At 38.2% G+C, this 24,619-nt stretch overlaps 1 long non-coding RNA gene across 1 annotated transcript in view; it reads left to right on the plus strand.

Moving 5' to 3' along the window:
• Positions 1 to 24,619, plus strand: part of LOC129640277 (uncharacterized) — a 50,976-nt gene that overhangs the window by 14,215 nt on the left and 12,142 nt on the right. The window contains exon 2 of the long non-coding RNA XR_008708720.1: positions 9,148 to 9,217. This is a non-coding gene — a long non-coding RNA (uncharacterized LOC129640277). The remainder of the gene's footprint in view (positions 1 to 9,147; positions 9,218 to 24,619) is intronic.

Raw genomic sequence — 24,619 nt, forward strand, 5'->3', positions numbered from 1 at the left:
TCAGTCCCGCAGTTTTTCAATTCTATTGGCTCTCTCCCTGTGGCACTATAGCAAACTGATTTCAGGGACTCATTTGCTCACTATAGCGTAAGTCCTCACAATGCAGGGCCTACAGGCTTAAGCTATTAATGGAAAAGAAGACATTTAAATAAAAAATACATTTAACATGTGCAACGATGTATAATATGCTGGAAAACACTGTACAGATACTGAAGAACTTAGGGAGTTGAAAGTGCAAGTTACAGGTTTTTCAATTATTGATTAAAAGTAAAGAAGGGGGAGGAGAAGACTAGAGCATTATATGCAGGTCTCATTTTAAAAAATATTTTAGCTTTATTCTTTTCTCAATTTGAACTAGCCTTATATTTCTGAGAGTAAAAGAAAACAAAAGTATTTATATAGGTCCTTCCTTGGGTAAAAATTTGGAATAGTTGCCCCCCACCCCCTTTTCTCTTTTGCTGCAGAAAAAAAAAAAAAAAACCTGGGTCTGTTTGGTTCAAACACTATTGAAGCTAAAGGCAGAACCATGGGACCCCCAAGTGCACTCCATGTGTTTTCCAATTAAAGATGAATTTTTAAAGAAGACATAAAACAGACCTAGAAATAGCTAATAGGAGTCTATTGCCACCTGAAATATTTAAAATTGAGTTGCCAGTTGCATTATTTCTTTTCTTGTCTTTGTACTGAGTTATCACTGTAAATTCATCATCAATAGGGTGCTCACCAGAGAGACTTGGGCATCTCTTTCGATAGCCCTTAATAGTTTCCTGGTGGTGTGCTAGGCTTACTTGACAATATGTGCAAAATATAAAAAATGGACATTTGATCAGAAAAAGAAAATCAAATTTCAAGACAATGGCCAAGGCTCAGTCTCTTTGACTTTCTGCTTCCTAATCTGCATAATGCCTGAAGGTGTGCTTGAGGAAGGCGTGAGTTAGGGAGGGCAGCAAACTAAACCACCCAGCACAGATACGAATAGCTGGCAGGTTGAGTAGACACTGTCTTGTGGCCAAGAAGCAATATAATGAGATTCCACTCTTCAATTCTTCTTGAGGATGTTTGCTTATATTTTCCTTTTTTTTCCCCCCCTAATATTCAGTGTTTCCTATCTTTTTTTTTTTTTTCAATCCCTGGCTCCCTTTAGAATTAGAGAGTGTTTAGAAGTCAAACAGGAAAAAGCTAATAATGCGAAAATGGGTGATGACTTTGGCCTTTCTCAAAGGCTGAATTAAGACTCTTTGCTTATTTATTTATTTTTTATTAAAAAAAAGGACCCAAGTATCTATGAAAACTAAACAACCTAGTCAGATTTTTTTTTTTAAAGAAATTCTGCAAAAAAAGGATGGGTGGAACTTATATTCCTGGCAGTTCTGCAGCAAGTGAACATCTCTGGAGAAGGACTTGTTCATCTTACTTCTTTCAGTACCTTCTCCAGCAAGAATAGACTAACGGGGAAAGAGTAACCAAAAGAAATGTCATTGTCATTTTTAATCTGTTTGCTGAGTGTGATAGTCCATTTTCTTTCTAAAAATCAGGCTCTCGGGTGCTTGGAATGATCTAAATAATTAATATTCATGTACACAATGATTTAATAGGCATATACATGGGTGGTGGTCTTCAGGGCTGTTTATCAAATGCTTTCGTTTTACATAAAGATGTCTGGAGTATATGTAGCATTTTATTAATTCAAATTTACATGTACATAGCATCTTTCCAGTGCATTAAAAATGCTATACAGGTGTACATATTTTATTAATCTTTATCCTTTTATCTCACAAAACTCTTTATGTGCTGCTTGTTTATTTGAGGAATTCCAGTATATCCAATGGCTCCCCTGGTGGCTCAGTTGGTAAAGAATCCTCCTGCAATGCCGGAGACCTGGGTTCCATCCCTGTGTTGGGAAGGTCCCCTGGAGAAGGGCATGACAATCCACTCCAGTATTCTTGCCTGGAGAATCCCCGTGGACAGAGGAGCCTGGTGGGCTGCAGTCTGTGGGGTCTCAAAGAGTCAGACATGACTGAGCAAATGTTCCTATGAACACTATTTAGACCTTTGAGTAAGTAAGTAAAATATTTGTTGGCCATGTGAAAATATAATGAAATAAAATTATTGCATAACAGGTTGCAAAGTTATACAGAAACTAATAAACATGGCTATTTTATATACAAATTAAATGTTAGAGTACATTCAGCCATCTTATAGAACCATTTCATTTGATTCAGAAGCTCTTATGTATTATTTTACAAATATATTCTCATGTAGTCTTTGATTTTCTTCATATGTGAAATGAATTTATAAATTTCATGACTCATGTTGGTAGATTATACTTCAGTTCTGTGGCTGTTAACTTAGTCTGGTTTGGTATTTTTCAGTGATTTGGTAAAGTTGAGGGTGGTGGATTTTATTGTTTCCATTTTTCTCTAAGCAACAACAAATATCTAAAAATATGAATTGAAGTTTTATCCTGTTCTTACTGACTAAAATAAAATAATACAAGTCAGAGTACCCATTGACAGATAAACTCTGGAACTTCCTCATTCAGGAGACATAGATATTCTTAGGGCTTCTAACCCGGTGTGGTGATTCCTACTGGAGGAAAAGGAAAATGAGGGGAGCTGACCAGTGTTTCGAAGGAACTGGTACTGGAAATACGCTGAGCATTGGCAAGGGGATGACCAGAGGTCATCATCACTCCTTCCTTACCCATATAAACGCTATAGGGTACATCCAGAACAGAGTATGACAAAAATTCTGAAATTCGTTTTAGGAGGTGGACTTAGAAGCTTGAAAATATAATTCATAGCACCCAGGAAGTCCAGCTGTTTGGTCTTGCATATTTCAGAGCCATTTTGCATTCACTTATTCCTGTTTAGTGCCCAGGCGATGAGTTGCTCACAGTCCCTTAATCTTTCTCACCTCATTAGTTTTCAGTTTTGTACATCACGAATATTTTCAGTGACGACTGCTGCTTTTCTGTAGAGAAGTGATGATGTGCTCGAGTTAAGTTATGGAGCAGAACTGATGAGGGAAAAGAGATGAATGAAAACCAAACAATGTCTTCCCCTAGGCAACTGAACTGGCAGAGAGATGGGTGGATTCCTGAATCCCCATGCTGGTGTAGACTTCGTGGTATTCTAGAAAGCGATGGCCGTGGGGAAATGTGATCTTCTGGTTATATTAAAAGTAGAAATACGTTTAAAAATGGAGTTTGAGTTTATAATTTTCATGTTAATATTTACTGATTGTTCTTACTATATTAGATGGGCAGGAAGCGTTATTCTGAAATCAAAACAAAACAGAAACTACAAAAAGCTTACACTTTTCTATGATTGCGTTAAGAATGTTTACAGTGAGACAGAGACAAATGTGATGGATGGTATTTAGTCCAGATGATGATGATGGTTCTGTTGATGACTTTTAATCACATTTTTGTCATTCTGTCAGTAACTCAACACAGATATTTGTGTGAATAAGGAGACCAGATTGTCCTTTTGAGAAAGGGATAGTTTCTAAATCTTTTCCTGCTCCTAGAATTATTTTCTCCCATTGAGTAATCATCACTTCTATTTTTTGGAAAATAAAGTGTGAATGATAATCTCTTTCTGATGACATGCTAACTTTGCCATAATTGAAAGAGTTAAAGAAAGGTTAAATTTAACATTTATTAAATGAGCATCAAATTAGATGTGTGTGTTTTATAGGATGAGCTAACTGGTAGGTGTTTATAATACATAACATCTGTTTTTATTCAGATCTAAAAAATGGCCAGTAGTGGCAGTTAGGCTGAATCTCCTTTTCAGCATTTTGTGTGTGTGTGTGTGTGTGTGTGTGTGATGATGGGGGCATCTGGGAGGGGGTTGGTCCACCTCATGACTTGACTGTTTTGGACTGTGATATAAAAGAGGTAGACAGTTACAGAGGAAACCGGAGACTGCAGAAAGAGACCTGCTGCTGTCCAGGCACTCAGTCATGTCTGACTTTTGTGATTACTCCATGGACTGCAGCATGCCAGATTTCTCTGTCCAGGAATTTTCCAGGCAAGAATACTGGAGCAGGTTGTCATTCCCTTTGCCAGGAGGTCCTCCCAACTCAGGGATTGAACCCTAGTCTCTTACCTCTCCTGCATTATCAGGCGTGTTCTTGATTATCACTAGCGCCACCTGAGAAGTCCCAAGGATGCCTCTGCTGCTGCTGCTGCTAAGTTGCTTCAGTTGTGTACGACTCTGTGCGAGCCCACAGATGGCAGCCCACCAGGCTCCCCCGTCCCTGGGATTCTCCAGGCAAGAACACTGGAGTGGGTTGCCATTTCCTTCTTCAAAGCATGAAAGTGAAAAGTGAAAGTGAAGTCGCTCAGTCGTGTCTGACTCTTCACGACCCCATGGACTGCAACCCACCAGGCTCCTCCATCCATGGGATTTTCCAGGCAAGAGTACTGGAGTTGGGGTGCCATTGCCTTCTCTGAAGGAAGCCTCTGGTGGCCTTAAAAGATAGGAAGCTCATACATTATCAGTCCATATGTTTACCACTCTCCATAATTTTTCGTTTTTCTCTTTATCTAAAATATATGAGGAATTTCTTGGGTCATAATATTAATAGATCTGATTTCTAAATTGATTGTTCCACAATGCTAAGGCTTAAAAATAATTAGTGTTGATAAAGGGCTGGTGGAAAGGATATATTTGTTTATCAACTTTTTTCTTGGCTTCCCTATTTTTTCAGTTTAGAAAATATCACAATAAATATTTTCTCCCAGACCTATTTTTCATGTTACTTAAATGTTAAATCAGTATTAATATACAAAAATATTTTATTTAGAATTTCTCTTAATTATAAATTTAAACTAATTTTAAGAGGTGCTTACCTAAATGTACTTTTATATATTTTCAATGAAAAACATGTTTGCTAACAAAATGAATAGTAAGCGAAATTTCAGTGGCACATCTATCAAATTTGATAAGTGAATTGTTTTAAAATAGCCTTGAAGAACTTTAAACATTAAATATTATATCATTGCTATTATGAAATAAATTTAAAAAATTTTAATTTCAGGTACTTTAATAAAAGTATTACTATGTATTCACCAAAAGTGGACTTTAATGTTGGGTAGTTCAGTTAATGTTTACAATTGGAATAATAAAGCCATACATTTAAAATAATGCTACATTTATAATAATGGATGCTTTTCACTAGATAATTGCTTTTACAAGTATTAAGAACTTGATCAAGTTTTACAGTATCAGGTTTTTAAAAGATAATAAGGAACAAGGAAGTTTTTAATAATTAAGAGATAAATTTATTCTTTCATTAAACTCCTTACAGTTAAAAAGATTACATTAGAAATTACTTCTACATGCTGAAGTATAATCTTGGCAAAGTTTTAAAAAAATCCCTAGAGATTATGATATTGGTTATGTAAACATTCTAAAGTAATTTCCAGAAGTGTGAGTACTTTATTTTTTAATAGAAAATACTCTACAGTATGAAATAGTACCCACAGTGCAGTAGTATAAAAGTGTATAATATTAATAGTACAAGGTCATCTTCATCAATCCTGTGACATTGGTTGAGTCATTAAACATCTCTGAGCCTCAGTTTTCTAATCCTTGATATGAATAATTTGCACTAAATGATCTGTAGGGTTACTTATAATTCTAAAATATGTATACCATTACTATGTTGTCGCTTCAGACAACATCGGTATCATGTAATTTTGAGGACTATATTTAAAACAATAAGGTTTTGGGCATATAAGTTTGTTCACGAGGTTAATATATTAGATAAACACATTTTATTTTGAGGAAACTATTGAGCTTGCATGACTATTACTGTTCACGGAAAAAGTACTTTATTCCCTAGCAGAGGAAATGATACATTACCTGGAGGTTTCATGCTGTTGTTGGCACTCACATTAATACCCAGAGAAACCAAAGCGGCTTTTTACTATTTGTTACAGGTGGTATTGATAGTACCAAGGATGTAACAGGTTTTTCACAGTAAGATGTTCGATACCTTCCATTCTGCATGCAACATTTTTAAAAGCTTGCTTGGAAAAGAAGTTTATTTTTCATACAGTAGCTGGTGATCCTTTTGAAATGGAATTATGTTCTTGTTGTCATGGCAACGTAGGCTTCTACACTCCTGTTTTCTGCAATGTATATTTCTCTGAGTATGGGTGTTTATAAGTGTTTTATTCACTGGCAGCAGTGTGGTTACTGGCATCAAGAAAATAGATCAGCCAGATGACATCTGTGATGCCTGTCAACTTTGAATTTCCACGATACATTAAGCTTTCCAAAGAAGGTGATTACAGTGTCTGTTTTAGGAGGGAAGTGGGATGCTAATTTTTACTTTCTATATTAATCAGTTTGTTTAATATCAGTGGCTGTAACAAGCAACTCCCTTATGTCAGCGGTTTATTTTTTCTTGGTCATATTAGTTGTGGACAGGGTAAATCTCGACTAGAAGGTGATTTGTTTTGGTTGACCCTTAGAGGCTTCTGGGAGTCCACTCTCTCTCTTTCATCTGCCTAGCTAAAAAGCAAAGAGAAAGCATGAAGGATCATACCGGTGGTTTTACAGACAGTTTTGAAAGTGGTGCGCATTAATTCTGCACACATTCCATTGATTAGAACCTGGTCATATAGCCCTAACCAACCACAGGGAGGCGGGGTATGTACAAGGCCCAGAAAGAGAAAATGGCAACCTGCACACATTTTTGTTTTACAAATGTTTCATGTTTAATTGGAATATATTTGGAAAAATTTAGATCTCTTTAGGTAAAGAATCCACCTGCAAGGCAGGAGACACGGAATGATCCCTGGGTCAGGAAGATCTCCTGGAGAAGGAAATGGCAACCCACTCTGGTATTCTTACCCAGGTAATTCCATGGACAGAGGAACCTGGTCTCTACAGTCCATAGATCATAAGAGTCAGACATGACTTAATGATGGAACAGCAGCAGCGGCAGCATTTAAAATTCACTTTGAATGATGAACAGGTGGTAGCTGATATATTAATTAAAATTTATCCTTGTTGCTTTTTCATGAAAGACTTATTCACTTTTCCTTTCTTTGTAAGTTAGCATATTCTGAATATAACTATTAAGTTCCTATTTTTATATTTATTGCTACCTTAGGATCTCACTTTAATTATCAAGCTCTTTGCTTCTGTTGAAGAGAACACCATAACTTACAAAGTAATAATCATAACAGGATTTCTGTAATTCCTTAGAGGCCAGATGAACTTCATGTGAAGTAATTTGAAGTAAATTATTTTGTTATGAAATATCACTTTTAGTTTAATTATCTAGTAATACCAAAAATATATTCTTAATGATCTCTGGGCTCTTTCCATCTGCAGTGAGTATATGGCCACGTGTGACCAATTAAAGGTGTCCATAAATGGTTTGACCCTTCTCCATTGAGAAGGGGAGTCTGCGGTCCCCTCCCCTTGAATCTGGGTGAGCTATGTGACTGCTTAGACAGTAGAATATGGCAGGATTGATGCTGAGCCAGTTTTCAGGTCTACACCTTGAGAAAATGGCAGCTTGTCTTGGAATAGACACTCTCGGAATGAAGTTACCACAGTGTAAAGCTTAAGCTACACGTGCATGTCGGGGCCTCCCAGGTGCTGTAGTGGTAAAGAATCTGCCTGCTAATGCAGGAGACCTAAGAGACATGGGTGCAATCCCTAGGTGGGGAAGATCCCATGGAGTAGGAAATGGCAACCCATTTCCGTATTCTTGCCTGGAAAAATCCCATGGACAGAGGAGTCTGGCGGGCTACAGTCCATGGAGTCACAAAGAGCCAGACATGACTGAGCATCTGAGCACACACATGTACAGGTCATGGGTAGGAGCCCTGGATAGCAGCTCTATCGATGTCTCATTGTGCAGTCAGGATCACTTGAGCCATCTAGATATCAGTCCAATAGAGTCCTTGGATAAATTAAGCCCCAGGTACTTGCCGAATGCAATCAATAAGAGACTCCAAGCAAGAACTGTCTGGTTGTTCCAGCCAAGTCAAGGATGTAAGGGCTCATAATAAACTGTTGCTTTATGTGATTATAAAAACCGGAACATTGTATTTTCTTTGTCAGAATTTTACTCCTAAAGAGCTTCCAACATCATCACAGATTTTCTGTAACCTCTGGAAATGGTTGAACAGCCTGTGGATTTGAAGAAATGAGCACAAATCACATTTTTCTATCTATCTATCTATGTATCCATCTATCTATCTATTTATCTTCTATCTGTTTATGTTAGCTGCAGTCTGGTTGCCAGCTGGGACAAGTGGGTAGATTAATATTTGAGTCTCAGTAACATTGCCAAGGACTGGGTTCAATAAGGTATTTCTCAAGGTTGGCAACAGGAAATATTCTTACAGTTTTATGAGTTACTGTCATAAACTAAAATTCTAGAACATCATAATTTAAGGGAACATCGAGCTGACTAGTTTGTCCCTGGTGGCTGTGTCAGAGTATACTTGGTGGAAAAACGGCACACTTGAAGTGGCACAGGAAGGAGACGATGCAAACGTTTAGTGGTTTAATAATGTGAATGCAGGAAGGGCAGTCTGTGTGTCAGTTACAATGAACTGATTCCTTATGTTGTATGACTTGTAAAAGCCAGCAGGAAAGAATTTACCCTAAGTACTTTCCTCATATAAGAGTCTAAATCCTGAAATGTGCCCATTTCAGATTCAGTCATTCGTGTTCTTTTTTTTTCCCCTAAACCTCCATTAAAATGTTAATATTCTTTGAAGAATGTGACTTGAGCAAACTTATACTCAGGTATTAAGGAGTTTCAGATATAATCTTTTTTCCTACAGGGACAAGAATTTTCAAAGTGTTCTTGTTTAAAGAGCCTTTAAAGAGTTGCTGGTGGTTTTTGGTAGATGCTGAGTGTTGAAATAGAGAGAAAGGAGAGATGACATAAATCGCTACCTCATAATTTTATCTGAGCTTATGCTAGATGCAGTATGTACTTGCATTTCTATTTATGCCATATCCTGCTGATCTCCTCTGAAGTCATATGCTCTTTGAAGGAGGTTCATGTATGTACATATATTATAGTAATTTGGTAAGTCTATAGCATTTATTGCCTTCTACTGTTAACTAGTAAGCATTTCTTTTATCATCTTTATTCCAGGTCATATGTAAATGTATGGAAGATGACAATATGAATTCTGAATAGAACACGGTAGTGCTTTCTTCAACAGGTACATTTTTAGCATTATAATTCTATTCGTAGTTCCTTAATGTATTATGTATGAATGGGATATAACCTAAGAGAATAGCTTCTCCTGGTAATATAGCTAAAATAATTTCACTGGTAGACTCCCCTTCCTTCCACCATTCCATTTTCTCATTCTTTAGGAGCAAATAACTATCTAGTTAGAGACTACATTTCCCCAAATTCTTTTGGTCAAGAGTGCCCATAAATCTAAGTTATCACTGGTGGATTGGGAATATAAACTGTGCAGACAACTTCAGACTCGTTTGCTTAATATATATATATATATATATATATATATATATTCTGGATTTCCTCTCTTTTTCCCCTTCTTGTGAGTAGGAACATAGTGTGTGTGTGACCCAGCTTCATCCATGCAGATGAAAGTGATAACTTTGTTGAATGGTAGGGCAATAAAATGACAGGGACCTGTAATCCCGAAGGACCTTGAGTAGCAGAACTACCCTAGCAAACTTGAATTCTCCCCCTGGGGTTGTTATATGAAAGAGAAGTAAGCCAGGGTTTTTATCTCTTTGTTAAAGTACCTTAGCCTCTAGTGTAACTAATATGCCTCATCTTTCATGCTTGAAATAAATATTTTCTTCTATGAAAGAGCTCAACATATAGCCTAGTGTATGTGATATTTAATTGCCTCAGCAGCACAGTGATGTTTAAAACGTTTCTGAAATGATATACTTGGTTGCATGCTTTCGTAAATGTGATCACATGACAGCATGTATGTGACTCAGTGAGTGTCTAATTCAGGATGTAGACCCAGGGAGAATTTTCCTGTCACAATATATCTTATTTTTTTTTAACTTATTTCTTTAAAACAGAATTCCAAAGCTGCTTAATAAGTGTGTCTTTCATTCCCTTTTGTGTCCTTAGTTCGTCCTATGTGCTAAAGAAATCAAAGTGTTGGCTCTGATTCGAAGGAGCTCAGCTCTTGCCTGTCTTGATAAGCATCACCTCCCAGAATGCAGAATAGTGCCTGCCACATGGGGTACTCAGTGGATATTTGAAGACTGAATGAGTGTGGTGGTTGGTGAGAAAAGATATATAGAAAAAGGTTTAGTAATACGAAGCAGGATTGGAAGCACAAGGGGCCTGGAAATAAGAGCTGTGGAGTTTAGAAGGGTGAGAATTCAACAGCAGAGCAGAAGCTCTGAAGGATGTATGAGATTTATGTGAGGAGCATTTTTCTGTTAGTAATTGGGGGCAGGGACAGACAGTATGCCCAAAGTTAAAGGTAGTATAGATTATCTCTGTCCAGTGGAACTTTCTATGATGATGAGGGCTTTATCTTCACTGTCTGATATAGTACCAACTAGCCAAATATGGCTACTGAGTGCCTGAAATAAAGCAAGGGTGACTGAGGAACTGAAATTTTAATTTTATGTAATTTCAGTTAATTAAAATGAACATCTAAATAGCCATACAGCTACCATATTTAGATCACAAGGATAGATAATTCAAGTATAAGGGTATATGAACAAAGATATAAGAAATCTGAACTAAGAAATAAGAATAAGCCAGGGAAATTTTGGGTTTAGTTGAGTACTTGGACTCACTAACTAAAGTGCCTGAAGTAGGAGAACAGAAGTATAAAATTCAAAATAAGGCTGCAGAAAGGTACATGTCTTCATGTCCCATCTGGAAATTGCTAAGTTGTCATTATATTTGCCATAGTATAGTACTGCTTTAGTTGTACACACACACACACACACACACACGTACACACCTATGGCCTTGGAATGAGAGCTCCTGATGGTCAAAATCTTTAAAACTAAACTCTGATTTTCTCCTTTTTAAATCCAAGTAACCAGCTTTTGAAAAGTACTTTTAAAAATTCTGGGATTGTATACATCAAGATTTAGGAGTTTTCCTAAAATCATTTGTTTCATGGAAAGCCAGGACAGGCAAGCTTGCAACATTCTTTCAATGTAAATATTTTTCAGGAAATTATATGTGAAAGATAAAATCTAAAATGTTTTCCCTAAATCTAGTATAGTTCATTTGAAGGTTGTACATTGTTTCTGTCAATTTGCCTGAAGAAATTTTTTTTTAAATCCATAATATGTGCTGATAATTAAAGTGTAGGGGACACAATTCTGGAATGTATTACAGCATGTTCAATCCTGTGCGTTTATGTGAGAAAAAGAGGATTGAATGAGAAGGGAAGATGGAGATGGAGAAAGGAAAGATGAAAAGACAGGACAGAGGATGTCTTTACTGACTCTCTTGATGGAATATTTACTTATATTGAGTATTTGAGTCCACTTTCTCTGTTCTCCAGATGCACACAAATGAAATGGAACAGCAGCAAGACCTCTCTGAACTGAGGAGTATCAGAACGTGATAAATCTCTCTCCCGGTTGTCCTGTGTACCGGCAATGGTATAAGCAATGTGCAGTCTCTGTGATATGAGAAAATAGAATTGGATGGGAAAATAGAGAGAATATTTTCTCTCCCAGATATCGAGGTCATTTTATGAGATGTAAAGACAGAAATCTTTCTGGGAGGCATTCTGCTCATTCCCAGAGAGCTTTTATCGATCTACTGTAAAAAGCCAATTTCTGCTTTCATACGTGTAGGACTCCTATTGAGGTCAAAGGTAAAGGACACACCCGGATCCCAAAGGGGTGTTTTGGCTTGAATTTTCTAAAGTAAATTTCAGAGGGAAGAAAAAGTTAATATGAAATATTAAGCTCAGAAGATACATTCCACACATGGTGATAGCTCGGTAATGTTTACTTCCTCCACAGGAAACTTGGTTCTCTCTGGATTTGTTTTGAGTTGCTCTGTCCATCTATCTCACTTTCAAAGATTACCTTTATTCCCCGACCTAGCCTTTTAAGGGGAAAGAGAAAAGAAAAGACCTAACACAAAGGCTGCTGGAAACGGAAGTTTTTAATTTGCAGCTATTTGTTCTACTATTAAGAAGTAACAGTTGAGTAGTTTGGAGCAAGCTACGTGAAACTCTTTGATATTCAGATTTAGCAGCTCTAGATTGAGCACAATGATCCCTGTCAGTTGGTGAAAGAATTCAGTAGGGCTTTTTGGGTTGCTGTTTTTTAATTGAACATAGTAGAGCCGTTGTTAGATGCTTACTGTTTTAAAGATATTCTGCAAGTCCCTTTGGGAGGAAGAGTTTTGTGGCGGAGTAAAGTCAATTTCTTTAAGAAATTCTTTGGAAGATTTTTGATTTATTGAGTAATTTTATTTTCAATGAAACATTTCTGAATATTGATTTTCTGCACAGAAATGTATCTCTCATTATGCTGGCACGTTTATATTTCTTTAGACCCTGATATCAGGAAAGATTGAGGGCAGGAAGCGGGGCAACAGAGGATGAGACGGTTGGAAGGCATCACTGACTCAGTGGACATGAATTTCAGCAAACTCTGGAATATAATGAAGGACAGGAAGCCTGGCAGGCTCCAGTGCATGGAGTCACAAAGGGTTGGACATGACATAGTGATTGAACAACAATAGAATAGAAAGACTTTAATCCTGTAACTCCACAAGTCTTGATAACTGATTTCATAGCAGATGGTGCAGCCCTGACCCATGGGGCCATCTCTTCCAAAATCTGGATAAGTATAAGGACATCCTCATGATAAGTTGACCTTGTAGTAATTGAATTATTCTCTCCTGGGGGGAGTGATGACTCCTGTACTCTAAGTCTTCTGAAAAGTAAGCTGGGACCTCTATATGAAGGCTGGAAGCAAGGGTTTATCTTAGTATCTTTGATGAAGTTGGGAATTGCAGCATTATGTGCAGAATCAAGAGTTCACTCTAAAGACTGACTAGGTGTGTGTGTGTGTGTGTGTGTGCTAGCCACTCAGTCGTGTCCGACTCTTGGTGACCCAATAGACTGTAGCCCACCAGGCTCTTCTGTCCATGGAATTCTTCAGGCAACAATACTGGAGTGGGTTCTCTTTCCTTCTCCACACTAGGTGTGTGACTTATTACAGTGATTCAACTTGTTGTTTCCTAAGCACAACCTGGATTTAATTGGGTTTAAAGTGTGGTCTCATCATAATCTTGCTCCATTAGTCACTTTTCACTAGCAAGGTACCACTGGCAGTCGCTCTTCACAGTGTTAACTAAGGGGTCTGTTTGTCAGTGTGGGTATGTGTGTGGGTGTATATGTGAATTCACACCTTCTTTCTTAATTTTGAACCATTTGAAATAAGCTAAACCTTCCTGTGTCCTTTCTTCTCCCCAAATTTCTTTGTTGACATTTTATTTCCTTCCCAGGTGGCGCTAGTGGTAAAGAACCTGCCTCCCAATGCAGGAGACATAAGAGATGTGGGTTTGATCCCTGGGTTGGGAAGATCCCCTGGAGGAGGGCATGGACACCCACTCTAGTTTTCTTGCCTGGAGAATCCCATGGACAGAGGAACCTGGCGGGCTCCAGTACAAAGAGTCACCAAGGGTTGGACACGACTGGAGTGATTTAGTACACACACACATTTCATTAAAGAGTAATAAAAATATTCAGTCATTTAAAGAAATGGAACAAGCTAATTTTTTGCATAAATTTTTGATTTTTTCAAAATGGGAATTCTTAAATATACACAAAAGAGGAGAGAATAATATACTGAACTTGTGTGTGTGTGTGTGTGTGTGTGTGTGTGTGTATGTATTTAGTTGTGTCTGACTCTTTTGCAACTCTGTGGACTATAGCCCACAAGGCTCCTCTGTCCATGGAATTTCCCAGGCAAGAATACTGGAGTGGGTTGCCATTTCCTTCTCCAGGGACTCTTCCTGACCCAGGAATCAAACTCACATCTCCTGCATTGGCAGGGGGATTCTTTACTGCTGAGCCACTAGGGAAGACCATAAAGAACTTGTTCCTAGCTTCAAAAATTGTTAACATTTGCTAAATTTTTTTTAATCACTTTTATTTTGCTTCTCTCCTGCTGCTGCTAAGTCACGTCAGTCATGTCCAACTCTGTGTGACCCCATAGATGGCAGCCCACCAGGCTCCCCCGTCCCTGGGATTCTCCAGGCAAGAATACTGGAGTGGGTTGCCATTTCCTTCTCCAGTGCATGAAAGTGAAAAGTGAAAGTGAAGTCGCTCAGTCATGTCCGACCCTCAGCGACCTCATGGACTGCAGCCCACTAGGCTCCTCCGTCCATGGGAGTCTCCAGGCCAGAGTACTGGAGTAGGTTGCCAGAGCCTTCTCCGTTTGCTTCTCTATTTTAAAGCAAATCTGAAACATCACATCTAAATACACTGATACACATTTCTAGTCTATAAAGAGAAATTAAAAATGTAACTATTATGCAGTAATTAATTCTAATAATGTTACCAATTGCTTTTTCATATTTTTTATGACTAGCCCTTATTTAAGTTCTTTTGATTATTTCAGTGATGCTATTTTGCTACTGGTTTATTCAAATCAGGATCAAACAAGGTCCATAGTTACATTCAGTTATTATGTCTCTGAAGTCTCTTATTCCAATTAAGTCCTCACTCATACACCACTTTTTGTTCCTCTTCATAACTGACTTGGAGAGACCAGCTCATTTGTCCAGTAGAATGTTCTGCACTGTAGATTCGGCTGATTGTATCCTTGTGGTGTTATTAAATGACTGGTCTATTTCCTGTGTTTCCTGGTCACTCTTTATTAGAGCTAGAGGTGTTATGAGACTCACACTCATATTTTGAGGGAAAGATATTTCATAGTGGCTACTGTATCCTTCATATTATATTACATCATAATTTGTATTTTCCTTTGTTGACTAATATTTGATGACATTAAGATTGATCAGTTGGTTCAGGTGGAGTCAGCCTAAACCCTCCACTACAAAGAAGAGCCTATGGAAGCTTAATCTATGAGATATCGTATTACAAGATACCTTATAATTATAGCATCCATTGTTGATTGTTATCTAGGTAATCATTTAATTGTGATTACAAAATGGTGATTTTTCTTTTTCTATTAAAAAATCAATCTTAAACCTGTAGAACAGTTGGAAGTACAGTACAGAAAATTGTTTTTTCCTATATATTTGACTTCCCTGGTGGCTCAGACGGTAACTCGTCTGCCTACAATTCAGGAGACCCAGGTTCAATCCCTGGGTCAGGAAGATCTCCTGGAGAAGGAAATGGCAACCCACTCCAGTATTCTTGCCTGGAAAATTCCATGGATGGAGGAGCCAAGTAGGCTATCGTTCATGGGGTCACAGAGAGTCGGACACTACTGAGCAACTTCACTTCTATATATTTGAAAGTTTGTTAAGGATGTGATGCCCAGCCATCTTTTAATACTTTCATGTATTTCCTGCAACAAGGGCATTCTACATAACCACAGTTCAAACATCAAAATCAGTAAATTAATAATGACACATTGCTATCATCTAATCTTGGACCCCAATCAAGTTTTGCCAAATACCTCAGTAATATCCTTCATAAGAAAAAGATCCAGTTCAGAATCTTGCACTGTGTTTAGCTGTCATGCTTCTTTATTTTCTCAGTTCTTTCTTGACCTTTACAGCCTTGGCTTTCTTGAAGATTACAGAGCACTCATGGGATGTCCTTCAATTTGTGTTTGACTGGTATTTCCTGATGATTAGAGCCAAGTTATGCAACTGTAGCAGAAACATCACAAAAGTAATACTGTGTTCTTGTTCCAAACTATCAAGTGGCTCATGATTTTGATTTGTTCCTTTGCTGATGACATTCACTCTCATCACTTGATTAAGGTAGCCTCTGCCAGGTTTCTCCACTGTGAGGTTATTCTTTATCCTTTTGTAATTACTTAATATTTTATGGAGAGGTACTTTGAAACTATTTAAATGTCCTGCTCTTCATGAAATTTTCAACTTATTTATTGTTATAGCAGTGTTGTATGTTATATTCTCCTATTTTACTCAATAAGCTATAATCCATTAATATCATTTATTTTATTTTTTTTTCGTTCAACAAATATTTATTTTAATTAGCTTTTAAAACTGGAAATGTAGTACATTCACATGGCCAGAGATTTCAAGTAGAGGTAATGAAAGAGAAGCCTTCTTCTGATCTAAGACTTTCTGTGAAACCTTCACAACAGAATTGACAAGTCTATAAAAATAATAGTAAACTATTAAAAATTCCTTAAAACATACATATAGTTCAGCATCTTGCTTTATTCACTTCAGTCCACATCTTGGATTTAAATCTGCCCATAGTATTTTCTGCTTTCTAGTTGTCCTGCCTATTCTACAAAAAATTTTGATTCTCAAATTGATTTGGCCAGTCAGCGCCCCTTGAGAGCTGGCTCCTGTGTCCTTTTGACATGACTCCATTATTCTTTGAGCAGTCACCTGATTTCTGATACAAGATGATCCAGGATATCATGACCTTTCATTGCCCAGGGTTAGAGGATGAAGAGGTAAGAGGAAGAATCAAAAAGATGATTTTCTAATTTGATTCTTCCTTCTGTATGTTTTGTCTGGGATTTATCTTTAAAGTCACACCTCATCCACTTTGTTATCCAGAATATTGTGCTTAATTATTCTCATTATTTGTCAGTTTTCAAAATAAGGAATTGTACCCTAGCAGTATTTGATGTGATGATGAGTTTGTTTAAAAAATTAAATATTGAACACATTAAATTTTGTTTTTATATTTGAATTTGATGTTTCAATTTATTGTTTTTGTTATTCCATTTTTTTGCTCACATTTTCCCATTTTTTGGGTATCGTGGGTCCCTTTCTGTTGACTTCTGTGTCCTTTTGACACAGACCCCACTCATCTTTCATAGCTTCTTGCTTTTTTGGTGCAGCGAAATGATCCAACCTGTGGTGTATGCTTCTGGTTCTAATTTGGAATAAATCAAGAAGTCTAGTCAGAGATGATATTTAGAATCATGATCTGGGTGCTACAGTGATTTATTGCTACTGGGTAGTCATTGCTTCTCCCCTTCATGGATGATAGCCTTGTCATGGCAAAGGGACTTGTGTAATTCAGTGAAGCTTTGAGGCATGCTGTGTAAGGCCCCCCAAGACAAATGGCAACCCACTCCAGTATTCTTGCCTGGAGAGCCCCATGATCAGTATGAAAAAGGATAATGGTATGACATCACTGGAAGATGAGCCCCTCAGGTCAGAAGGTGTCAGATATGCTACTGGGGAAGAGCAGAGGGTTGTTACCAATAGCTTCAGAAAGAAAGAAGTGGCTGGGCCAAAGCAGAAATGACTCCCAGTTGTGGATGTGTTTGTGGTGAAAGTAAAGTCTGATGGTATAAAGAAGATGGTAATATTGCATAGGAACCTTGAATGTCAGGTAAATGAATCAAGGTAAGTTGGGCGTGGTCAAGCAGGAGATGGTAAGAGTGAACATAGACATCTTAGCAATCAGTGAACTAAAATGGACAGGAATGGGTGAATTTAATTCAGATGACCATTATATCTACTACTCTGGGTGAGGATCCCTTAGAAGAAATGGAGTAGTCATCATAGTCAACAAAAGAGTCTGAAATGCAGTACTTGTGTACAACCTCAAAAAGGATAGAATAATCTCAGTTTGTTTCCAAGGCAAACCATTCAACATCACAGTAATCCAAGTCTATGCTTCAATTATTGATGTCAAAGAAGCTAAAGTTGAAGGGGTCTATGAAATCCTACAATACCTTCTATAACTAATACCAAAAAAGATATCCCTTTCATCATAGGGAACTGGAATGCAAAAATAAGTCAAGAGATACCTGGAGTAATGGGTGAGTTTGGCCTTGGAGTACAAAATGAAGCAAGGCAAAGGCTAATGGAATTTTGTCAAGAGAACAAGCTGGTCTTAGCAAACACTCTCTTCTAACAATCTAAGAGATGACTCTACACATGGACTTCACCAGAAGGCCAATACCAAAATCAGATTGATTATGTTCTTTGCAACCAAAGAAGGAGAAGCTTTATACAGTCAGCAAAAACAAGACCTGGAGCTGACTGTGACTTAGATCATGAGCTCCTTATTGCAAAATTCAGGCTTAAATTGAAGAAAGTAGGGAAAATCACTAGACCAGTCAGGTATGACCTAAATCAAATTCCTTATGATTATACAGTGAAGGTGATGAATAGATTTAATGGATTAGATCTGGTAGAGAGAGTGCCTGAAGAACTATGGATGAAAGTTTGTAACATTGTACAGGAGTCAGTAACCAAAATCATCCCAATGAAAAAGAAATGCAAGATGGCAAAGTGGCAGTCTGAGGAGGCCTTACATATAGCTGAGAAAAGAAGGGAAGCAAAAAGCAAGGCAGAAAAGGAAAGATATCCCAACTGAATATGGAGTCCCAGAGATAGCAAGGAGAAATAAGAAGACCTTCTTAAATCAACAATGCAAAGAAATAGAGGAAAACAGTAGGATGAGAAATATTTGAGATCTCTTCAAGAAAATTGGAGATATCAAGGGAATTTCATGCAAGGATGGGCATGATAAAGAACAGAAATGTTAAGGACCTAACAGAATAAAAAGAGATTAAGAAAAGGTAGCAAGAATACACAGAAGAACTATATAAAAAAAGGTCTTAATGTCCTTAATAACCATGATGCTGTGGTCACTTACCTAGAGTCAGACATCCTGGAATATGAAGTCAAGTGGGCCTTAGAAAGCATCACTACAAACAAAACTAGTGGGGGTGATGGAATCCAGCTGAGCTATTGCAAATCCTAAAAGACAATGCTATTAAAGTGCTACACTCAGTATGTCAGCAAATTTGGAAAATTCAACAATGGGCACAGAACTGGAAAAGGTCAGTTTTCATTCCAATTTCAAAGAAGGACAATGCCAACAATGTTCAAACTACCATACATATGCACTCATTTCACATGCTAGCAAAGTTATGCTCCAAATCCTTCAAGCTAGGCTTCAGCAGTACATGAACTGAGAACTTCCAGATGCACAAGCTAGGTTTAGAAAAGGCAGAGGAATCACAGATCAAATTGCCAACATCCACTGGATCATGGAGAAAGCAAGGGAACTCCAGAAAAACATCTACTTCTGCTTCATTGACTGTGCTAAAGCCTTTGACTGTGTGGATCACAACTGTGGAAAATTCTTAAAGAGGTGGGAGTATGAAACCACCTTACCTGTTTCCTGAGAAACATGTATGTGGGTCATGAAATGACAGTTAGAACTGAACTTGGAACAAGTGACTGGTTCAAAACTAGGAGTATGAGAAGGCTGTATATTGTTACCTTACTTATTTAACTTATATGCAGTGTACATCCTGCAAAATATTGGGCTGGATGAATCACAAGCTGGAATCAAGTTTTTTGGGAGAAATATCAACAATCTCTGCTATGCAGACAATACCACTCTAAAAGCAGAAATTGAAGAGAAACCAAAGAACCTCTTGATGAGGGTGAAAGAGGAGAGTGAAAAAGTGGGCTTGAAACTCACCATTAAAAAAAACTAAGATCATGGCATCTGGTCACACCACTTCATGACATATAGAGGGGGGAAATGTGGAAGCAGTGACAGCTTTTAATTTCATGGGCTCCAAAATCATTGCAGATGGTGACTGCAGCCATGAAATTAAAAGATGCTTGCTCCTTGGAAGGAAAACTATGATAGACCTAGACAATATGTTAAAAAGCAGAGACATCACTTTGCTGATGAAGGTTGGTATAGTCACATACCTGGTTTTTCCAGTAGTCATGTATGAATATGAGAGTTAGATCATAAAGAAGGCTGAGAGCTGGAGAATTAATACCTTTGAATTGTGGTGATGGAGAAGACTCTTGTGAGTCCCTTGGACTGCAAGGAGATTAAACCAGCAATCCTAAAGGAAGTGAAAGTGAAATGAGTCACTCAGTCATGTCTGATTCTTTGTGACCCCAGGTAGCCTGCTAGGCACCTCTGTCCATGGAGTTCTCCAGGCAAGAATACTGGAGTGGGTTGCCATTCCCTTCTCCGGGGGATCTTCCTGACCCAGGGATTGAACACTGGCCTCCCACATTGCAGGCAGATTCTTTACCATCTGAGCCACCAGGGAAGCCCTATCCTAAAGGAAATCAGCCCTGAATATTCATTGGAAGGACTGATGCTGAAGTTGAAGCTCCAGTATTTTGGCCACCTGATCTGAAGAGCTGATTCTTTGGAAAAGACCCTGATACTGGGAAAGATTGGAGGCAAAAAGAGAAGCGGGCAGCAGAGGGAAAGGTGATTAGATGGTATCACTGACTCGTTCTGTCGCTGTCATGTCTGACTCTTTGTGACACCATGGATGGCAGCACACCAGGCTCCTGTGACCTCCGTTATCTCCCAGAGTTTATTCAAATTCATGTCCATTGAGTCGGTGACTGGAAAAATCATAGCTTTGACTATATTGACTTTTTAAAAAATATAAATTTATTTATTTTAATTGGACACTAATTACTTTACAATATTGTATTGTTTTTGCCATGCATCAACATGAATCCACCACGGGTGTACAAGGTTCCCCATCCTGAACCCCTCTCACACCTCCCTCCCTGTACTATCCCTCTGGGTCATCCCAGTGCACCAGCCCCGAGCACCCTGTCTCATGCATCAAACCTGGACTGGCTATATTGACTTTTGTAGGCAGTATGATGTCTCTGCTTTTTAATATGCTGTCTATGTTTGTCATAGCTTACTTCCAAGGAGCAAGCCATTAGCATAATCTATCTAGAGGCACACCATGAACTTCCTGAGTAGCATGAACCGTTAGGCGTGGTCTGGATAACAAGGACACTCCTTATCATTTGGGAGATCCTAAGTGTTCAGAAGTTACCTCTGAGGACTTGGGACACATTCCTCTTTAAATAAACACTGCAGGTGTGTACTACAGCACATCGATGCTATGAGTTATACGTTATTCACGACACAACAAGGCTTTTATTTAATATTTTTGCTTTATAATCATGTCTCTTTTATGCTAAAACTCCTGGTTGCAACTCAGATATTTAATTATCTCTGGTTTTTTAAATTAGAGGAGCTAAGAGACCTGCCTCTTAAGAAACCTGTATGCAGGTCAGGAAGCAACAGTTAGAACTGGACATGGAACAACAGACTGGTTCCAAATAAGAAAAGGAGTACATCAAGGCTGTATATTGTCACCCTGCTTATTTAACTTATATGCAGAGTACATCATGAGAAATGCTGGGCTGGAGGAAGCACAAGCTGGAATCAAGATTGCCGGGAGAAATATCAATAACCTCAGATACGTAGACGATACCACCCTTATGGCAGAAAGTGAAGAAGAACTAAAGAGCCTCTTGATAAAAGTGAAAGAGGAGAGTGAAAGAAGTTGGCTTAAAGCTCAACATTCAGAAAACTAAGATCGTGGTATCCCGTTCCATCACTTCATGGCAAATAGATGGGCAAACAGTGGAAACAGTGGCTGACTTTATTTTTTGGGGCTCCAAAATCACTGCAGATGGTGATTGCAGCCATGAAATTAAAAGACACTTACTCCTTGGAAGGAAAATTATGACCAACCTAGACAGGATATTAAAAAGCAGAGACATTACTTTGTCAACAAAGGTCCGTCTAGTCGAGGCTATGGTTTTTCTGGTGGTCATGTATGGATGTGAGAGTTGGACTATAAAGAAAGCTGAGTGCTGAAGAATTGATGCTTTTGAACTGTGGTGTTGGAGAAGACTCTTGAGAGTCCCTTGGACTACAAGGAAATCCAACCAGTCCATCCTAAAGGAGATTATTCCTGGGTGTTCATTGGAAGGACTGATGTTGAAACTCTAGTACTTTGGCCACCTGATGCGAAGAGCTGACTCATTTGAAAAGCCCCTGATGCTGGAAAATATTGACGGCAGGAGGAGAAGGGGTCGACAGGATAAGATGATTGGATGGCATCACCGACTCAATGGACATGGGTTTGAGTGGACTCCGGGAGTTGGTGATGGACAGGGAGGCCTGGTGTGCTGCGGTTCATAGGGTCACAAAGATTTGGACATGACTGAGCAACTGAATGAACCGAACTGAGCTGAAGAAGTGCAAGAAGGCTACTTATAATGTTAAACCAAAAAATAAGAACACAAATTAGTGCTGTAATATTTGGTATAATACACAAGTGTTCAATGGATGTGAATGAGAATGACCATAGTGGTTTAGTGGAAGAGGCAGATTATGGAAAACTGAATTATAATAAACAGAGGCCCAAGTATAATGGTTCATCATATTAGAAGCTCATTCCTTGCTCCTGTACCAGTTCAGAGGCTTCTTGGTTGGCAGGAGGATTCTGGTTCAAGACAGTCATGAGAATCCAGGTTAGTGGTAGAAATTACATCTTTAACAAATAGCTTCTGAAGTTGATTTGAGTATCGCCATCTCAGTCTCCTGAAAGCATGAAGAAGTGAGTGCACCACTTTTTATGGATTGTTTACTGGGGATCAAACCACTTCCATGCCCATTTGATTGGCTAGGACTCATTTTTAGGGCCCCCGTTGGGCAGTGAAATGTGGTAAAAGTATACTCCCAGCAGAAGGGTAGGAATTAATTTGGTGGTTAGTTCGCAGTCTGTATCACAAAGCATTTGAGTTGAAACTTTGAAGAGGCATATGATTTGGAGAGGAAAAAGGGAACATACCTCAGAGGAAGCTGAAGAACAGAGGGCGAGGCAGATGACAGTCATGTTACGTGGCTGTGAAAAAGTAAGTTGTTGGAAATGGCTGGAGGCATGTTTCAATAGATTGTTCCTTGAGTCACATGAATTTATAAGTGTTTATAAATTAGTTTCTCCAACTACACTAACACTTCCTAGTACAGTATCTGTCACACAGCAGGTATATGATTAATGTTATAAAATCAAGATTCTAATTTAGATTACTTAGACTCTTGGTTTAAATCAGATGAATGCTCCCTTTGAGAAACTTACCTGTTATCCATAGGACATTTTACTTTTAAAAGAGATCTAATCAGCTAATACTCTAATACATGGAATTTTTTTAAAAGCAGAGACGTTAAATATCAGTATATCGCAGAATGATCTTACCTCAAGCTGCCAGTGTCTTTTCATAGTGTTTATTTGCTCTTCTGTGTATATGCATTGAATTTATGCCTTTATGAAAGGGGTCAATGTTATCTGCCAACATTACTGATACAGATTGAAATAAATTTGATTTGTTGCAAACACAGATATTATATTTATTTTATAATGAAAGAAGATATCTTTAAAATGGTTAGACTAAAAATAAAGCTGCTAAAAAGAAAAAAAAAGGACAAGTAGAAGATGGGAAACTGGTAAGTGATTGTAGAAATATTTAAGATATAAACATCTTATCTTTTTTTATTCTTATCTCTATTTATCTCTGTTTAGCTAGAAGATGAAAACTTATTCTGAATAAAATATTTTGATTAATTTAGTTACCACTATTTTGTGTCTGCTGATATGAATTTTGTTCATATCTGTATTCAGAGCACAAAATTTAATAATAAAGCATAGCAACACTAATAATTTGTGTTCTGAGTGACTTCTCAAGGAACTGCAAATGTGTAGAAGATATTTCTAGGGAGAGGAGTGACTGGGAAAAAAATTTTGTGTGTGTTGCTTGGCCTATGCATCTGGTTGAACTCATTTATGAACGAGGAATTTCAGTTACTATATAAGGTTTTGCTTTTGATCATTCAAATCCTCCAGACACTGTGCCTGGAGGGGCTAAACTGGATCGACTGCACTTGACAGCCTTTCCCGTTCTCTGGCTTCTGTTTGGGTCGGATGGTGGAGCACTTGGAGTAGGTCAGAGGGAGAGAGGAATGATTTATTCCTTTAGTCTTTACTGTGTGGCATCGCGCCACAAACTGGATGCATCCTTTGCCCAAAAGTTACAGCTTTTTTCAGGTAGCTCAGTTTTTTTTTTCTCTCTTTCACCCTCCTGGAAACAGTGACAGACTTTATTTTTTGGGCTCCAAAATCACTGCAGACGGTGACTGCAGCCATGAAATTTAAAGATGTTTACTCCCTGGAAGAAAAGTTATGACCAACCTAGACAGCATATTAAAAAGCAGAGACATTACTTTACCAACAAAGGTCTGTCTGGTCAAGGCTATGGTTTTTCTAGTGGTCATGTATGGATATGAGAGTTGGACTATAAAGAAAGCTGACTGGCGAAGAATTGATGCTTTTGAACTGTGGTGTTGGAGAAGACTCTTGAGAGTGTCTTGGACTGCAAGGAGATCCAACCAGTCCATCCTAAAGGAAATCAGTCTGGAATATTCATTGGCAGTACAGATGCTGAAGCTGAAACTTCAATACTTTGGCCACTTGATGTGAAGAACTGACTCACTGGAGAAGACCGTGATGGTGGGAAAGATTGAAGGCAGGAGGAGAAGGGGACAACAGAAGATGAGATGGTTGGATGGCATCACCGACTCGATGGACATGAGTTTGAGTAAACGCTGGGAGTTGGTGATGGACAG

This window comes from Bubalus kerabau, chromosome 1 (genome assembly GCF_029407905.1).
Source record: "Bubalus kerabau isolate K-KA32 ecotype Philippines breed swamp buffalo chromosome 1, PCC_UOA_SB_1v2, whole genome shotgun sequence".
Taxonomy (NCBI): domain Eukaryota; kingdom Metazoa; phylum Chordata; class Mammalia; order Artiodactyla; family Bovidae; genus Bubalus; species Bubalus kerabau.